Source organism: Panulirus ornatus, chromosome 1, assembly GCF_036320965.1.
Source record: "Panulirus ornatus isolate Po-2019 chromosome 1, ASM3632096v1, whole genome shotgun sequence".
In the NCBI taxonomy this organism is placed as follows: Eukaryota; Metazoa; Arthropoda; class Malacostraca; order Decapoda; family Palinuridae; genus Panulirus; species Panulirus ornatus.
Window position 1 is genome coordinate 88,990,771 of NC_092224.1, and position 16,868 is coordinate 89,007,638.

A 16,868-nucleotide genomic window follows, 5' to 3' on the forward strand; every position below is an offset into this window, starting at 1 on the left:
AGATCTGACGAGGATTATGGTGTTCGTCTCCTCAACTTCCTCACTCATGGCAAGAAGGATGGACAACTGTACGCTCCATAGGAACTTAGCAAAAAGCCAGCATTATTGTCTCCCTTACTGAGATAAGACCGATTTTGATTTCTGCAGCAGTTGCGGCCACTTTATTTTTTGCACTCCTACCCATCCTGTAAGCGGTGAGGCAATAGAGGATACAGAGTGCACAAAAGGTCCAGGTTACGTAGTTAGAAAAATGTTAACATGGTTTGGGCCACACTATGAATGATTTGGCAGTTTACCTGGTAAGTGAAGTTTACAGCAGTTGAACAACAGTGATCGGAATGCGTATCTAGATAAATAAGAAAAGATATATTTACAATAAGTGAATTTATGATGCTTTTCAGGTATCCGAGGTAGAACATTGTTATGGATGAAATGTTTGCACGTATCTTGTATATGACTGAAGGCTTAAGAAAACGAATACTGAAGCTATGAGCTAAAACTTACACAAATTTCGGTGCGTTCCGAGTTTTCCTTGTGAAAATTTTTACGACTGCTTTCCAACCCCTTGGGGGATCATGGTCTCCAGATTGAAGATTACTCTCTCGAATCATGCAAATAACACGTAGATGCCTCAAGAGAATATAGCAATGAAATGTTTTAGGAATTAAAACAATTAAAAGATATCAGAATAACCCAAGCCATGCACAGCTTTCAGAGTGAGCTGCCATGCAAAACTCCCAGAGGGACGCTAACGTGCATAGCTCCTACAGTGACCTACCATGAACAAGATCCCAGCATGACGCCGCCGTACACAGACACTAAACTCATGCAGCCGTAAAGAGACTCCAGATTAGTGCTGCTATGCACAACTCTCGAGAGTGAGGCTCTCAGAATGATGTTGCCATACACATATTGGGGTGTAGAGCTCCTATATTGAGGTTGCCATGCATTCTTAAGGCGTAAAGACACCATCTTCCTTGCCAGCCCCAGACTGTTCCCCTCACCTTCGTGTCATCATTCCCTCCTCTTTTACTCATACAATATCTCTCTTTCCTAATATCAGTAATGATCTTATGTGAACCCTCTCCCAACCCAGTACTCTTCTGTCTCTCATCTTTCCTATCTTCTAGCTTCTCGTATCTTAATGAGAGCTTTATACCATCCATCTATTTGTTTGAGAATTTGAAACTTACATTTACGATATGAGTTTACTGTCCTCAGGAACCACTGTAAACAAATTGTTTTAATATTTCAGACCTGATTACGACGTCGCTTTGTGTATGTTTAGTAAACTAACGAGTGTTTTCATGTAATTACTTGAGAAACTCGTTACCATAGTATCTCTTTTCAAGGAGCCCATTATTGATAATGGCCAGTTTGTTGGTCCGTCTTTCTCTCACGCACTCATTGGAAAAAGTTTTCAATGACAGTTTTGTATTTAAAGCAGCTGGTACCGTACCTTGAACAGCCAGCACCGGACCTGGAGCAACCAACACCGTGTTTAGAACAACGGACAGCTACATCCATAACAACCAGCACCATACCTTTAGAACAATTGGTGCCGTATCTAAGACAACCGCCACTGTACCTACGACAACCGGTACTTTACCTAGAAGAGCGGACGCCGTACTGAGAATGACCGGAACCATACCTGGAACAAAGGCACCATGCCTTAAACAACCGACATCATACCTTCATACTACAACCGGCACTGTCCCCACTGTCTCCGAAGCAGGTGGGTTTAAGGCCGGCTGTATAAAGCTAGTGTTGCTGAACTCTGTGATCTTCCCCCACCATGACCTCCCCGCCACAGTATAAGAGCAGAGTGTCAGCAGGTCATAATAGTAGCAAGAGGTAAGGAATATAAAATTTTTGTGCTTTTATATGAAATACTGGAAGATTGTTAAAATATGATGCTAGACTCAAGAAAATCGACCGTGACAGGATTCGAACCTGCAATCTTCGGATCCGAAGTCCGACGCCTTATCCATTAGGCCACACGGTCGTATGGGACTAAATTAATGTTACTGTTGCTGAACATTATATATATATATATATATATATATATATATATATATATATATATATATATATATATATATATATATATATATATATATATATATGCTCCCCCATCACAGAGGTTGGGCGTGTTTCTGGATGCTCCCAGAATAACACCACTGACGTCATCTCGAGCTTCCGGAGTGATGTCACGCGCGATGTCACTGTAGTCACACAAAATCCCTGACGTCATCAATACTATACACTAACTCCAATATGATGTCACTGACGACGCTCACAGTGACGCCCACAGCTCCCATCGTGACGCCTCTAACAGTGTTCACAGTTCCTACATTGACGCCACTGACGTCTCCCACAGCTCCCAACAGTGACGCCACTGACGTCGCCCACAGCTTCCACAATCACGCCACTACTGCCACCCAGTGCTCTCACTGTGAAGCCGTCGCCCACAGCTCCCACATCAACAGCACCAGTTCGACGGACATTCTTCAAAATGATCCCCCCTCACGCCATGCAGACCTCCTACGACACCAAGGGACTTAAGGCACAGTTCCCAGATAACGTCGTCGTCATGTTATGTCCACCAGCTGCTAGAGTCATGCCCCACACACACACACACCCCATGAACAGCTTAACCCATGATAACACCACTGGTGTCATGCCCAGCTGGTGGAGGGATGAAGAAGGCGTCAGCCAGACTAACCAGAATATGGACAGCCGGGAACACATGTTTTACTATAACATTACACCTCTCCCTCACTGTATGTTTTATCATAACATTACACCTCTCCCTCACTGTACATTTGTCACTAACTTTGTTTTCTCGCTAAAAACTTTTTTGATCTTAGTGTTGTAACACCCAAATCTTAGTCAGTTTTGTTCTCAAACCTCCGTCCACTTGGTGTCTAAAAAGTTGAACTAGGAAAACTCGGAACGCACCGAAAGTTGTGTAAGTTTTTGCTCATAGCTTCATTATTTATTTTGTCAAGACTTCAGTCATTTACCAGATATGTGCAAACCTTTCATCCATAACAATGTTCTACCTCGGATACTTGAAAAGTATCGTGGATTTGCTTGTTGTAAAAAAGGTTCTTTTCTTATCTAGATGCGCAACTGTTCTCCAACTGTTGTAAACCTCACTTACCATGTAATTCACTAAATCATTCATTGTGTTGCCCAAACCATGTTGACCTTTTGTGCACTCTGTATCCTCTATTGCCTCACCGCTTACAGGATGGGTAGGAGTGCAAAAATAGGTAGCCGCAGTTGCTGCAAAAATCAAAATCAGATTTAGCTGAGTAAGGGAGATATAGTGGTGGCATCTTGCCACGTTCCTGTGGAGCGTACAGTTGTCCATCCTCTTGCCATGAGTGAGGAAGTTGAGGAGACGAACACCATAATCCTCGTCAGACCTGTACAAATGTCCTCTTTCCATCGTACAAGAACTTGTATTCCCTCACAGTTGTATGTCCGTCCTCTCCAGAACGAAAATAGACATCCTTCCACCTCCAGAGACGAACATACAACCTTTAAGTCCTCTGCATGGGCTTTCCTAGTGTATGGCTGTGTGTAGACGTCAGACCTTCCATATATCCATAGGTACCTTACCCTCTGGAGGTTTCCAGATCCCTCCTTCCTTGGAGAAAGCTGTACATCATCCCTTCCCTATCCAGAGCAGCATGCATGACTTCAGCAGCTGGTGGGCATAACAGGACGATGTTATCTGGTAACTGTGCCTTAGATCACTGTTGTCATGAGAGGAAAGCATGGCGTCCGTGGAATCATTCGGGGGAATGTCCGTCAAACTGGTGGTGTTGCTGTGGGAGCTGTGGGCGGCGTCGGTGGGTGGACTGTATGAGCAGTGCGTTTTGTTAGCGGAGTCACTGTGGTAGCCCCTCGGTGGCGTCACTGTGTGGGCTGTGGGTAGCGTCTGTGGCGTCACTGAGGGAGTTATGAGTGACGTCAATAGTGGCAACATGGGAGCTATGAACTTTGTCGGTGGCGTCACGATGGGAGCTGTGGGCGCAACGATGGCGTCACTGTAGACGTCACTGTCAGCGTCGACGGTGACATTGTCCTTGGATTAGTGTAGAGTATTGATGACGTCAGGGATTTTGTGTGACTACAGTGACGTCGCGCATGACATCACTCCGGAAACTCGAGATGACGTCAGGGGTGTTATTCTGGGAGCTCTAGTAGTCAATATTGGCAACCTGGAACACGCCCCGGGCGCCCAACCTCTGTGATAGGAGCGCCTGTATATTGAGCAACAGTAACGTCAACATAGTTGCATACGACCGTGTGGCCTAATGGATAAGGCGTCGGACTTCGGATCCGAAGATTGCAGGTTCGAATCCTGTCACGGTCGATTTTCTTGAGTATAGTATCATATCGTTTTAACAAGCTGTAAGTATGTTGTACAAAAACACTATAATTTCATCTATATTCGTTACCACCTGCCACTGTTATAACCTGCTGACACTCTGCTCTTATACTGTGGCGGGGAGGTCATGGGCGGGTCGCTAAGTTCAGCAACATTAGCTTTATACAGCCGGCCTTAAACCCACCTGCTTCGGAGGCAGAGGGGACAGTGCCGGTTGTAGTGTGAAGGTCTGATGTCGGTTGTTTAAGGGATGGTGCCTTTGTTGTAGGTATGGTTCCGGTCATTCTCGGTACGGTGTCCACTCAACTAGGCACAATACCGGTGGTCGTAGGTACAGTGGCGGCTGTCCTAAATACGGTGCCAGTTGTTCTAGGTATGGTGCTGGTTGTTATAGATGTGGTTGTCCGTTGTTCTAAACACGGTGTTGGTTGCTCCAGGTCCGGTGCTGGTTGTTCAAGGTACGGTACCGGTTGCTTTAAATAGTAAACCGTCATTAAACGTTTTCTACAGAGTGCCTGAGAGAAAGTCGAACCGACAAACTCGCCATTATCAATATTAAGACCGCATCAGTAAACAGATACTCTAGTAACGAGTTCGTCAACTAATGATATGAAAATACTCGTTAGTTTACGAAACATACACAAAGCGACGTCGTAATTAGGTCTGAAATATTAAGTTAATTTGCTTGCGGTGGTTCCTGAGGATGGTAAACATACTGTAAATGTAAGTTTCCTATTCTTGAGCAAATGGATGGATGGTATAAAACTCTTATTAGATATATAAAAAAAAAAAGATGAATGGTGTGACGGAGATGAGACAGAAGAGTATTGGGTAAGGAGAGGGTTCACAGAAGATCAATATTGACATTAGGAAAGAGAAATAAGGTGTGATTAAAGGATGAGGGAATAATGACATGAAGGTGAGGTTAGAAACTGACGAATAAGGGAGAGGTTAGTAAGAGGGGTACAGTCTCGGGCTGGCAAGGAAGATGGTGTCTCTACGCCTTAAGAAGCTATGGCAACCTTAGTATAGGAGCTCTACACCCCAATATGTGTATGGCAACATCATTCTGAGAGCCTCATTCTCGGGAGTTCTGCATGGCAATACTATTCTGGAGTCTCTCTACGGCTGCATGAGTTAGTGTCTGTGTATGGCGGCGTCATGCTGGGATCTTGTTCATGGCAGGTCACTGTAGGAGATATGCTCGTTAGCATCCTTCTGGGGGTTTTGCATGGCAGCTCACTCTGAAAGCTGTGCATGGCTTGGAGTGTTCTGATATTTTGCAGTTCTTGTATGATTCCTAAAACACTTCAAGGCTACATTCTCTTGAGACCTCTGAATGGTGTCTGCACGATTCCCCAAGGGTGTTGGAAAGCCGTCTAAAAAGTTTCAAAAGGCACACCTGGAGAGCACCGAAAGTTGTGTAAGTTTTAACTCATAGTTTCATTATTTACTTTCTCAAGCTTTGATTCATTTAGAAGATATGTGCAAACATTTCATACATATCAATATTCTATCTCGGATACTTGAAAAGTATCATAGATTTACTTATTGTAAATAGATCTTTTCTTATCTAGATACGTAATCCGATCACTGTTGTTCAACTGTCGTAAACTTTACTTAGTATGTAATTTACCAACTCATTCACTGTCTTGTCCCAATTAGACTATTTGCATAAAGACATTAATCATCATCATCATTAGCTTCACTGTGTAATGTATCGCTCAAGGGAGGGTGGGGTGTGGGATGATCATTGTTAAGCGCCCCGTCTACTTTCCTTCCTCACCTCACGCCTCTCACCCACCCACTCCCAGCCACCCTCCCGCCAAGAGGGAGCCACGCATCACATGTTTACAAACTATGGAGTGAGATGGGAGCTGCATGCCGCCCTGGAGAGGGAAGGGGTGATGTGCAGCTTTATACAGGGAAGATGGAGGGATATGGAAACCTCCAGAGGGCAAGGAAGACACCTATGGGTATAGGGAGGGTCTGACGTCGTATTGTACAGGGCCATACATTTGGAAAGCCCCAGTAGAGGACTTGAAGGTGAAGGTTGTACATTCATCTCTGAAGGTGGAAGGATGTCTATTAAGCTCTGAAGAGGACGGTCTTACAGCTCTAGAGGAATATAAGTTCTCGTACGATGAAGAGAGGGAATTTGTACAGGTCTGACGAGGATGATGGTGTTCGTTTCCTCAACATGATCACTCATGGCAAGAAGGATGGACAACTCTACGCTCCTCTGGAACTTGGCAACATGCCACCACCATGAGATCTTCTGAATGACTAAGTCATATCTTGTACAATTTCGGTGCATTCCGCGCGTCCCCTTGTGAAGATTTTTAGACTGCTTTTTAATCCCCTTGGAGGTTATGGCCCCCAGATTGAAGAATAGTCTGGAATTATGCAGATTCCATGCAGAGATCTCAGGAGAATCTGTAGCCATGAAGTGTTTTAGGAATCGTTCAGCAGTTCAGAAATATCAGAATACCCCAGCCAGGCACAGCTTTCAGAGTGAGCTGCCATGCATAACTCCCTGAAGATGCTAACGTGCATAACTCCTACAGTCACCTGCCATGAACAAGATCCCAGCATGACGCCGCCATACACAGACACTAAACTCATGTAGCCGTAAAGAGACTCCAGAATAGTATTGCCATGCAGAACTCCCGAAAATGAGGCTCTCAGAATGATGTTGCCATACACATATTGGGGTGTAGAGCTTCCTATACTGAGGTTGCCATAGATTCTTAAGGCGTAAAGACACCATCTTCCTTGCCAGCCCTAGACTGTACCCCTCACACTTACCTCTTCCCTTATACGCCAGTTTCAAACCTCACCCTCGTGGCATCGTTCCCTCATATTCTGCTCGTACAATATTTCTCTTTCACAGTGTCAATAATGACTGTATGTGAACCCTCTCCCTACCCAGTTCTCTTCTGTCTTACCTCCGCTCCTATCTTTCAGCCTGTCTTATATCTTAATAAGAATTTTATACCATCCATTTGCTTACAAAAAAATTTCTTTACTAGTATACAAAACTTACATCTATGATAGGAGCTTACTTCACTCAGTTAACACTTCAAACAAATTATTTCAACGTTACAATTACGACGTCGATTTGTGTGTTCGGTGGACCAACAAATATATTTTCTTGTTATCAGTTGAGAAACTCATTACTCGAGTATCTGTTTACTCTTCTAGGATCCCAACTGCTGCAGTCTCATTATTGATAATGGTGAGTTTTTGGTCCACCTTTCTCTCAGGCACTCGGTGGAAAAAGTTTAATGACGCTTTTGTAATTAAGGCGACCGACACCGTACCTAAAGCAACCGGCACTTTGCCTAGAACAACCGGCCTCGAACCATGAAGAATTACACTGTACCTAGAACAACTGGCACCCTATTTAGAACAACGGAGACCATATATTTAGAACAACGGGCACCGTGCCTAAGACAACCTGTATTGTACCTGAGAGATTGGACACCGAACCGAGAACGACCGGAACCATTTTTAGAACAAAGGCACCAACCATACCTTAAACAACCGGCACCATGCCTAAAACAACCGACACAGTCCCCTCGGCCTCCCAAGCAGGTAGGTTCAAGGCCGGCAGTTATAAAGCTAATGTTGCTGAACTCAGCGACCTCAACCCACTACGACCTCCCTGCCTCAGTATCAGGGCGGAGTGTCAGCAGGTCAATGACAGCGGCAGGAGGTATCACAAACTAGGAACTTGTCAAAATGTAATGATACTAAACTCAAGAAACTCGACCGTGACAGGATTCGAACCTGCAATCTTCGGATCCGAAGTCCGACGCCTTATCCATTAGGCCACACGGTCGTATGGAACGTACTGATCATTGTGGCGAAAAGATCCATACAGGCGCCCCTTCTGTAGTGCCGGGGGCGTGTTCCTGGTTGCCAGTATTGACAACTAGAGCTCCCAGAATAACACCAATGACGTCATCTCGAGCCTCTGAAATGATGTCACGTGCGACGTCACCGTAGTCACACAAAAACCCTGACGTCACCAACGCTGTACACCAACCCCAGGAGAATGCCACCGACGACGCTCACAGTGACGCCTACGACACAGCCCACAGTGACGCCTACGACACCGCCCACAGTGACGCCTTCGAGACCGCCCACAGTGACGCCTACGACACCGCCCACAGTGATGCCTACGACACCGCCCACAGTGACGCCACGGACGCCGCCCACGACTCCCGCAGCGACGCCCCTGACGCCGCCCACAGCTCTTACAATGACGCCACTGTCGTCGTCCACAACTGCTCCATCAACGCCATTGACGCCGCCCGCACTCCCACATCAACACCACCGGTTCGACGGACGTTTCCCGGACGCCATGAAGACCTCCCATGACATCAGTGATCTGAGGCACACTTCCCAGATAGCGTCGTCGTCAAGCCCACCAGCTTGCTAGAGTCATGCCAAAGACCTCATGAAGCAATCCCCATAACGACACCATTGAGGCCCAATGATAACACTAGCGTCATGCCCAGCTGGTGGAGTGATGCAAGAGGCGTCAGCTAGACTAACCAGAATATGGACACCCAGGAACACACGTTTTATTAATACATTACACTTCTCCCTCACCGTACATTTCTTTTTTTTTTACGTTGTTTCTGTTTATGACCTTTGATCCTCGTTATGAGAACACTTGAACCTCACTCAGTTTTGTTCTCAAACCTCCGTCCACTTGTGATGGTGTTAGAATGACACCTACCATCATATTAGTGGCATCTCATGTTGATGGCACCGTCACAAAGGTAGATTTATTTCACTACAATCAGGTGATTCATGTCTTGGGTGCATCTCTGGAGGGGCGTGAGGGCGCCTGCACAACCCTGCAGGACTACTGAACTGTTTAGTGTCTGCTTGTACACCGCCGCAAATGTCATGGCAAGTGGTAGCCATTCTACTCTGCAGGGGAAGTGGTAACCATTCTGCTCTGCAGGGGAAGGGGCTTTGAAGCTCTCATGACAGGGAGGGAGGGGCCTGTAGACCTACAGGAGGGAAGGAAGGCCTCTATAAGGATATGGAGGGGCTGTGACGGGTACAAAGATTCCTTCTGCTGAGGTTTAGAGGGTGAAGAGGTGATGATGTATGTACATCTCAGGAAGGGGAAGATTGCATACTTAGCTCTAAAGATGAGCCTATAAAACTCTGTAGAGGAACGTGCATACGTCTATAGTTCTGGCGAAGAAAGAAATTCTGGGTTCGTTCTGGAGGAAGGTTTGGTGGCTGCCCTTACACCTGTATGGGTAGGAGTGCGTGTAAGGATCTGGAGGGACGAAGAGTCAGATGTGTATCGCTGGAATGAGAGGAGGCATCTGTGTCGATCTGAATGAAGAGAGGGGCCTACGTGCTACCTTGGAGATGTCTGGAAGAAGTTTGATTGGCATACAGCTCTGAAGACAGACAACTCAGGACAGAGAGATGGTACTCGCAGTACTCTAGATGAAGTGCGATATTCTAGTATGACTTTGAATGGAAACAACCTACCTGTACAACTTCGAGTTGGAACATGGGCGCTTGAATAGCTTTAGAGGGATGCATGTATGGCTTTGGGTGGGATAGGAGTACTTTGCAGAGCTCTGAAGGTAAACAGGATACTTGTATATCTCTGAAAAGGAAGAGAGTACCTGTTTACTTTTGTAGATAAGCAAGGTGGCTATATAGCTTCAGAGGGGAACATGGCTTTATACAGTGGAATAACTAGATACCTTCATAAAGGAACGACGTGCTTGTATAGCTTTATAAAGGAACAGTTCTTTCACGCCTTTAGAAAGGTACGATAAAAGCATGTTCAGCTTTTGATGGGAACTGGGTTCCTGTGTAACTATAGGAAGGAACTGGTTGCTGTATATCTTCTGATGGGGAGAGGGTTCTTCTTTACATCTTTGGTAGGGAACGAACCTGCACAGTATGAAGAAACAGGAGAAAACTGAAGTTTTAGAAAAATTAAGAAATAGTCTGTTTAACTCTGAGTGAATAAGATGCTGGATTATGTTTACATGTTTGTATATATGTAAACCTTTGGAGAGTAGAGTATGTCTGCAGGGCTCAGGAGTGGGTGAGGTTGATGCAAAATTCTAGAGCGTGAGAAGAGTTGTCATTCGTCCATGTAGCGACTGGAAAGCCGCTACGGACGCCAAAACGTCTCTGAGAAAGGGACGCCCGTATGGGATTCTAGGTTACAGTGACTGGAATTTTTATCATCACCGTGTGGCCAAATGGATAAGCCGCCGGAGAACTTCTGATCCGAAGACTGCAGTTTGGAATCCTGTCACGGTCGCTTTTCAGGTCAATAACATCCGTTTCATAGTACACGAACTTGCTCGTTATGTCAATAACTTGCCTAAACCAATGTAACTTGTTTATATCAATAAATGACTTGCCTAAATACATAAACTGATGAGGATATTTCTTAAGGTAATACGAGCAAGTGACTTTGGTTTAGGCATATCATTATGTAGTAATAATTTGCTATGTTTTTTTTTTAATGTTGAAACAAGTTCTAGAAAAGAGATAATCAACTGAAATTTGAATTGCAAAGAAGATGACTGATTCACTAATGAGTTTCTTGTTGCCTAATATCGAGGCAGTGAGGCCGAGGTTACAATGGATTTCTCGAGAAATTATATAGATACTTTAGCCATGCATTCTTGAAAAAAGAAAAAGATACTGTCAGCCTTCTATCCAATGGAAATCGATATCACACATGTATTTAGAACTGCTATAATATCTTTGTTATAGTTCCAATCACTCGTACTACTCCCCTGCAAGTAACGCTTATACACCTCTCTTTTCTCTTTCACAAGCAACTTTACTTCCTTATCCCACCACTCACTACCGTTTCATGTATGCTCACCTCCGAACTCAGCGTGCCACCTATTTCCTTTCACATGCCTGCACTGTTTCCCTAGAATACCTCTCATTCCTCACTCACTCCCCAAGCTTCAATTACTCTCACATTTTGTCATTTTACACTCAACCTTTCCTGGTATATCTTCAAACAAGCCTCTCTTCCAAGCTCACTCACTTTCGTCATCCTTTTCTCACCCATATAATCTCCGCTTTTCGTAAAACCTTTACAAACCTTCACCCACACCTCCATTAAGTGGTGATCAGACATCCCACAGCTGCTCTAAGCTCATTCAAATCCAAAAGTCTCTCTTTTGCTCGTCTATCAGTTAGCAGATATTCCAGCAATGACTGCTTACCATCTTTCCAACTCACCATGTTTACTTATGTATGTTCCTCTTATCAAACCATGTATTGCCAGTCTTCAATCTTTTTTTTTTCAGCACAAATCCGCAAGCTAGTCACCATTTTCATTTACAACCCTGGATACCCCTTGCCCCGGAGGCGTACCCCCAACTGCCACATTACCCACTCTTGCATTTATATCACCCATCTCTAATACTCTTTCCCTCGCTTCAAAACTGCAGACAGACTCATTCAGCTCCTCTTAAAACGCTCTCCTATCTTCCTTATTCCTTTCGTTTCCAGTTACATAAGCACTAATAATATTCACCCACCTCTCATTTATGACTTTCATTTATACCCACATTTCTACAACCTGCGTCAGAAGTGCTACCTCTTCCTCAGCTCTTGCCCTAACACTAACCCCAGACTTTACCCCTAGGACAATCCCAAACCATTCGTCCCCCTTTCCTTTGAACTTTGTTTCAGTCAGAGCTAGAACATCTAGGGTCCTCTCATGAAACATACTACCTATCCCTCCCTTCTTATCTTGGGTACATCCATGCACATTCAGACACCCGAGCCTGAGCCTGCGAGGAGGAGGAGGAGGAGCAATCCTAGCTTGAATATGTAGCTTTGATGAGATGAGCTTGATTGGGGCATTCATTTGTCCGTGCCGTTTCAGATGAAATAAATGATGCGCATGTTTGCATAAGTCCTGAGGAACAAATATGTATCCAACATCCACGAGTTTTATCAGTAGTTTACTGTGCTTTAAACAATTAAGACTTACCATCGAAGGTTGTCTCAACCATGAGACATGTAACCAATTATACTCTAACCCATAGTCTCGGGTTCTTGGTAAGATCTGAGCTAGAATCTGTACACAAGTGTTATTTCTAGTAAGAGCAACAGGGTGCAACGCTGCACCGCAATACTTACGGACTAGATATCTGCGAGTCCGCTTCTACGAGCAGAGCGTCGTTGTCCTGAATGGACAAAGTAGAACAAGACGTTTCCTAGGTACAGACAGTATCGAATAACTGCTCCAGCCAGACAAGTTAGAGGCAAGCCAGTTTACTTCGTAGCCTGTTCCCCAACTGCGTATTAAACAATTGCATGTGTGGTTCTGTGATTAAACTGAGGACAGAACTCCACTATCTCTTTTGATAGTGGTTGCCAGATTCCTCTCTCTTCGACAGTTTCGACACAGAACCCTCTTTTCGTATGTGTCAGTTATTTTTTTGGTTCAAATTTACTGGCTGGCAGGCTCAAGTATCGTCGCAGACCACTCATATGTACTCTTGAAATCATATAAGGAGTTATGAGCATGCATGCACTTTGTTGTATTCTTAAGTATTGGTGCATAAAAGGCGGGTTTTGATCACCGGACGCTGGATTGATCGCCTAAAAAAAAAGATTGTAGCATAAATGACGTCTCGTTGTAACTGTACTGCAGAATTCTCCAGGAAGCAGTTCTTTCTCCAGCCTTGCCAAATATCCTCCCATCACCCCTCAACAGATCACACGGATGAAGATCTCAGCATACGACCTCACAGTCACACCACTTTACCCTTCACCACTCAAGCAACTATTAATAAGCATTAGCACACTAGCTCACACAAATCAGATTTTTTTTTTTTTTTGCAACCCAACCGAAATCCACCATCACCATTTTAACTCTTAGACAGGCACGAATCTAACCTGCAACCTGCTATAACCCTAAAGGATCTACCACTTTTATCTTAGCAGAACTTCAACCACACTGGTTATCACATAAGACACGCACTTGTCATTCACTCCCTCACCCCACAAACACGAATATAAGTCTTATACTTAGCAGTTGCTCTCAGAACACTTGCTGGCACCAATCTGGACAGTTCATGAACAGTTCATCTACTCCACACTAAACCACGCCTCACCTGCTTTCACGTATACCTCCTCAAAAGAAAACGTGATAAAACTGCAAAGCAAAAACGATAAGGCTCTTAAAACAATTACTTACCGTCTAGCAACCACAAACATTCAAGAACAACAAAACAAAAATACCTCCCGTGCAGTCACACCTCCATAGTCTTAACATCCAGTTCTTTACAACAGCACTAAACTCTTCCCACCCACAACATAACTTACCACTGCCTCACTTTTCAGCAACCAGTACTCGCAGATCCCCTCTTCCCCCAGCAAGCATCACATTGAAAAAGCTCCACCACACAACAGTGACTCTCCGAGCATGAAACAACCTCCCACCCAGCCTAGTATTGATTAAATCGTAACTCACTAGACATACTACCATCTGAAACTAAACTCTCCGGTCATGTGTGGCCCAGTGTGGGCAAACCTTTATTTCATTTGCATTCTGGACACCAGCCATTTCCACAACACACCAAACACAGATTCAACATATCACAGGATCCGTCATACCCCGGATGCAACTTCCAATCTGAAGGACACATAACACTTGCTCCTTAACTGTCTTGTGTTTACCTCACACAGACAAACTCACATCGCTCCCTAACAGACAAACTCACACCACCACACTTCTTAACGTGTGGTTCCGCCTGGTGGACGTGACCACCAGTAGGTTCTTGTGCGCTGTAAGAGTATCATTAGAAGTTCCTGAAACAGAAATATCTATGTATATACACAATCCCGTCAGGAGGGTAGTACTTCCCTGAGCCGCTGCTGTCTACAACCAACTGATAAGGTTATCAGTAACACTGACTGTAGAACATTACGACATCGAGAGTAACTTCTCTTGTCTATGGTGAACATCACACCCACACACAATACAGGTGACCACGTCGTTCACCACCACAGGCATTACAACAACGACAACTATCACCATTCGTCACCATGAACATGACAACCACGACAACAAAATGTATAAAGAACATGATCTCCGTGACGATGACGATCACTTACTAGCCTAACCACCACGACATCACGACGGCGACACAACGACGACAGATAAACCATCGACGACTGCCATCATCACCACGACCACAGGACCATCACCACTTACAAATCCTGAACCATTACGACCACAACATTACGACAACCAGGGAGATGACGTCACCCTGCTAGAGTTGCAACCTTACTGCCTTACTCAGCCCTGCCTTGCCTACCACCACCGCCACCACCACCACCGCTACATGATCAATATACCGTACCTGGTGACGGAGCCCAGGTAGGCTGGGCCCAGGTAGGAACACGTTTGTAGGCCTGACAGTCGGGTTTGAACGTCTACCTAAATAAAACATGACCTCGACCGTGACAGGACTCGAACCTGCAATCTTCGGATCCGAAGTCCGACGCCTTATCCATTAGGCCACACGGTCTGCTGTAAGCACGGTGGATGATTAAAATAATTATATTGCTTTTGTAATGTGGGGATCAGTTATTCGTTGAGATCAATAATCTATTCATTAGTTATAGACTCAATATTACTCTTCGCTGTGTATGATTCAGTTACTAAACAACCGACTCATTGTTAACGTTCTATCTGTCTTATATCTACAGAACCTACATTATTGCAGTGATGGTAAGATTCTGAAAAAAAAAATTAATAAAACGTTTACAACTGACCATCCATAGTTATAAACTATTAGAAGCGTAATGTAGTGCGTCATGAACATCAATGTAGGCTGCAGACACACGTCAGTTTGTATTTTCTAGCGTCCCGAGCACCACCAGACTTATGACATCAGCAAGTCTCTTCCCTGCTGCTGAGGAAGTCACTTAAAGACAAGTGATCACCAGGTACATACATCTTGGCAGTTACGATTCGAATGATCTGCCGCGCCAACTCCCGCGCAGCGCTGCTGACGTCAAGCTGGGGCGCCTGACGTAACTTACATACGATGGCTCTCGCTCTCTCTCTCTCTCTCTCTCTCTCTCTCTCTGCTGGGTTACTACATATATAATATCATCGTATTCTTGCGTTATTATAGATGCAAATGAGAACGACATGAAGTGGATAAACTTACGAAATGGCAAACAGAAATGTTTCACAATATATGCATCACAATAATATCTCCCGATCTTGAATACTGTAAACAACATTATCGTGTATGAAAAAGTCTGACCTATATTCACTTTTATCGAAAAGAAAAATTCTCTCAGACATTAATTAGTGGTTTAAGTATGTGGAAAACCTCAAAGTAAGACGAAAATGAAGAGGAAAATATCGTCCTCTTAACATACCGTTTGTATCGCCCTACAGGCCTCATAAAGATGGGATCCTTGTGTGTCTTTTTCATCCAGAATGATACATCTTTGATAGATGTACTTACTGTTGATGACAGTATCGTGCTCAGGGCGAATTGGAGCGATGTGGTTTACAGGGTACGACGTGTTGTCAGTAGGCTGCACCAGGGCATATGAAGCTGCCGGGGGGAAACCATGGAAAGGTCTGTAGGGGCCTGGTTGTGGTTGTGGTTTCCGTGCATTTATGACACATGACTGCGGGAAGGTCGTGAAGGGTGTGGCTCCAGTCGGCGGTGCGGCGTCTTAGTATATACTTCTTGAGTAGGTCGGAAGTTTCTGCATCTGGCTGTCTCTCCAGCCTTCACCCCTCCCGCGGTTCCGTCGCCTCTCTCTCTCTCTCTCTCTCTCTCTCTCTCTCTCTCTCTCTCTCTCTCTCTCTCTCTCTCTCTCTCTATATATATATATATATATATATATATATATATATATATATATATATATATATATAATCTTTGATTTAGCAAACTTGATCGCTGTTTCCCGCACCAGCGAGGTAGCGCTAGGAAACAGACAAAGAATGGCCCATCCACACACACACACACACACACACACACACACACACACACATATATATATATATATATATATATATATATATATATATATATATATATATATATATATATTTTTTATTATACTTTGTCGCTGTCTCCCGCGTTTGCGAGGTAGCGCAAGGAAACAGACGAAAGAAATGGCCCCACCCCCCCCCCCATACACATGTATATACATACGTCCACACACGCAAATATACATACCTACACAGCTTTCCATGGTTCACCCCAGACGCCCCACACGCCCTGATTCAATCCACCGACAGCACGTCAACCCCGGTATACCACATCGCTCCAATTCACTCCATTCCTTGCCCTCCTTTCACCCTCCTGCATGTTCAGGCCCCGATCACACAAAATCTTTTTCACTCCATCCTTCCACCTCCAATTTGGTCTCCCTCTTCTCCTCG

At 44.6% G+C, this 16,868-nt stretch overlaps 4 non-coding genes across 4 annotated transcripts; 1 reads left to right on the plus strand and 3 right to left on the minus strand.

The window, feature by feature from the left end:
• Positions 1–1,932: 1,932 nt before the first annotated feature.
• Positions 1,933–2,005, minus strand: TRNAR-UCG (transfer RNA arginine (anticodon UCG)). The gene has a single exon. It is a non-coding gene; the product is annotated as a tRNA-Arg (tRNA).
• Positions 2,006–4,317: 2,312 nt separating this feature from the next.
• Positions 4,318–4,390, plus strand: TRNAR-UCG (transfer RNA arginine (anticodon UCG)). The gene has a single exon. It is a non-coding gene; the product is annotated as a tRNA-Arg (tRNA).
• Positions 4,391–8,176: 3,786 nt separating this feature from the next.
• TRNAR-UCG (transfer RNA arginine (anticodon UCG)) lies at positions 8,177–8,249 on the minus strand. The gene has a single exon. It is a non-coding gene; the product is annotated as a tRNA-Arg (tRNA).
• A 6,657-nt stretch (positions 8,250–14,906) lies between these two features.
• TRNAR-UCG (transfer RNA arginine (anticodon UCG)) lies at positions 14,907–14,979 on the minus strand. Its single transcript has one exon. It is a non-coding gene; the product is annotated as a tRNA-Arg (tRNA).
• Between the last annotated feature and the right edge of the window lie 1,889 nt (positions 14,980–16,868).